We start from the raw sequence: 2,972 nt of genomic DNA, 5'->3' as shown, positions 1-2,972 counted from the left end.
GTTATTCATTTAATTTGTCCCCATTTTTCTACCCATCTGTCCATACACTGGATAAAGGGAGTGTGATCCACGAGGTTTTCACAATCCCATGGTCACACCATATAAGCTACATAGTTATACAATTGTCTTCAAGAATCAAGCTGCTTTCCAGCTGGTGATGGTGGGAGGGGGACAGTGGTTTTTAGATAACAAAGTTATAAAATCATTAACAAAGATCAAGACTACTGGATTACAGTTCAACAACTTCAGGTACCACGTTGAGTGAGCAAAGGTTGAGCTTTTTATAGATGCCTTTGTAAAGGATGTGGAATAGTGCTACAGTTTGAATGGGTGAATGGGAGTGGAGCATTGGACAAAAAGAGATCTTCTAATCTCTGCATCATGATTTTTGGGTCCCCAGTTGTGGTGCAGTCTCACTATGTGGGGAAAGTTCAGGCTGAAAATATGATCTGATTTCTCCACAAAGTCCTCAGCCTGATAAGGAGAATCCCTTGTTGTCAATGTAATGAAGCATTCAGAGAAAACATATGACTGTTTTCAAGACAACTTGAAGATTATACCAAAGTCCAGAAAGCCAGAGGCTTAGAGCCAAAGATTTGTTTCAGACAGATGAGAGAGGACTATTTAGAAACCTGTGGGTACAAAGAAGAGGTTAACTCCAGACCCAGAAACAGAACATTTGAGCAAAGACTCCTGCCTGAAACTGTCCAGACTTACCAATGATGGTACAATATTTCACCAATAGTGGAAAACCGATTACCTCAGTGGCTACCAGCTCATGACAGCAGACTGATACCAAACTCTCTGAGGTACTGTCAACTACCCAGGGACTACTCAGCAAAACCAGTGCTCCAGAACATTAGTCAGCAAAAATATAATTGTGGCTCCTACTGTGTAGAATCTGGAGTTTGCAAGCACCGCTTCTTAGAAAACAGGACCAGTTCCCATCAAGCCAGTCACAAACAGACACGTCAGAAGAGAAATAGGCACCAGGAGGAAGAGAGAGAAAAACCAGAGGACGGGCAGCCCAAGCATAACAGGAAACAGTTGTGAGGAAATGTTATGAGCATTCAAAGAAAGAAAGCAGAGATGGAAACAGTGTCAGTACAGAAAAGCTTAAGAATCAGAAGGAGAAAAGAACCCGAGATGGAGCCTCTAAGAAAGAGGAACGTAAGCATAGAAAAGAGAAAAAGGAAGAAGGCAAGAAAGACAGGAGGAAATGCTTTGGGACCAGTCTATCCTTGGATTTTGAAGCTATTTATTTGGTTCTCCCAAAGTTGAATTGATAAAAATAGTTGAGGGAGTTGGTTTCACGAAGTTTGTGTTCATATCACTTTTCTTATGTCACCTGGTGCTTCAACCTCAAACAAGGGCCGAGTGAACAGAAAGTATTTAGTATGCTTGCTCCCCAATGCAGAAATTACTTTTCCTCATTTTCTAGAAGCATTATTACCACATTTTTCTTACATGTAATTTCCCTTAATGAGAGTGGCTCTGCTTTTTTTAAAAATATGGTTTTACTGAGATATATTCACATACCCTAAGTCATCCACAGTGTACACAGTATCATCATATAGTTGTGCATTCATCACCAGAATCAATTTTTGAGAATTTTCCTTATTCCAAAAGAAATAAAAATAGTAGTAAAAAAGAACACCTAAAACTTTCCACCACCACCCCCATCCCACTCTATTTTTCATTTAAGTCTTCAGTTTCCTGCTGATTTGTCCATACACTGGATAAAGGGAGTGTGAGCCACAGGGTTTTCACAATCACACTGTCATCCCATGTAAGCTGCATAGTTCTGCAATCACCTTCAAGAATCAAGGCCATTGGGTTGCTGCTTGACAGTTTCAGGTATTTCCTTCTAGCTGTTCCAAGGCATTAAAAACTAGAAAGGGATATCTACATAGCACATAAGAATAACCTCCAGAATGACCTCCCGATCCCATTTGAAATCTCTTATCAACTGAACCTCTATTTTGTCTCATTTCTCTTCCTCCTTTTGGTCCAAGAAAGCTTTCTCAATCCTATGATGCCAGGGCCAAGCTTTTCCCCATGGGTCATGTCCCATGTTTCCAGGGAGATTTACAGTTTGGGAGTCATGTCCCAGGTAGGGGGGAGGGCAGTGAGTTTACCTGCCAAGTTGGCTTAGAGAGAGAGGCCACATCTGAGCAACAAAGAGGCTCTCTGGGGGAGACTCTTAGACACAATTATAACTAGGCTCAGCCTCTCCTTTTCAGTAATGAAGTTTCATAAGGGTAAGCCCCAAGACTGACGACTCACCCTAGTAAATTGTTAGTCCTCAAAGTTTGTGAGAATATCAGTAATAACCCAGGTGGGGAAGTCCAACATTTCTGCATTTTCTCCTGGTTCTTCAGGGGGGTCCTGCAAATATATTTTTATTCTTTGGAGAGTGTCTCTGCTTTTGTTTGTCAAATTGCTATGATAATGGAATTGTTTTCCCTTGGGAGGTCATTTATCATAAATTGGAGGATTAATAGGCTTTGCAGAATCTATTTCTTGATTGGGTTTGTTTTAGTTTTGGTGGGGTATTTTTTTTGTCTGCTGGTTTTCTCTTTGAAGCAATTTAGATTGATTTTTTTCTCTTTGTTAGATCTAGCTTGCACTATATATTTTAGGTTGAAAAGTGGAAAATGAGATACATTATAATATTAAACTTAGATTACATATAGTTTTAAAAGTTATCAAAGAGTCCTGACACAAAATCAGTTTATATTCTGGAAACATTTATAATAAACTTCTAATTTCTTACAAAAAAAAAGAAAGAAAAAGAAGAAGAATCAATGTTACTGTGTTGCAGTTCAACAGTTTCAAGTATTTCCTTCTAGCTATTCCAATACACTAAAAGCTGAAAAGGGATATCTGTATAATGCATAAGAATTCCCTACAGAATGACCTCTTGACTCCATTTCAAATCTCTCAGCCACTCAAACTTTATTTTGTTTCAT

At 39.1% G+C, this 2,972-nt stretch overlaps 1 pseudogene; it reads left to right on the top strand.

Moving 5' to 3' along the window:
• Window positions 1–505: 505 nt before the first annotated feature.
• LOC119524614 lies at window positions 506–1,252 on the top strand (annotated as a pseudogene).
• The last annotated feature ends 1,720 nt before the right edge of the window (window positions 1,253–2,972 follow it).

Source organism: Choloepus didactylus (genome assembly GCF_015220235.1).
Source record: "Choloepus didactylus isolate mChoDid1 chromosome 11 unlocalized genomic scaffold, mChoDid1.pri SUPER_11_unloc2, whole genome shotgun sequence".
NCBI classification, from domain to species: Eukaryota; Metazoa; Chordata; class Mammalia; order Pilosa; family Megalonychidae; genus Choloepus; species Choloepus didactylus.
Note: the sequence above shows the minus strand (reverse complement) of the source record. Positions and strands in the feature narration are given on the sequence as shown.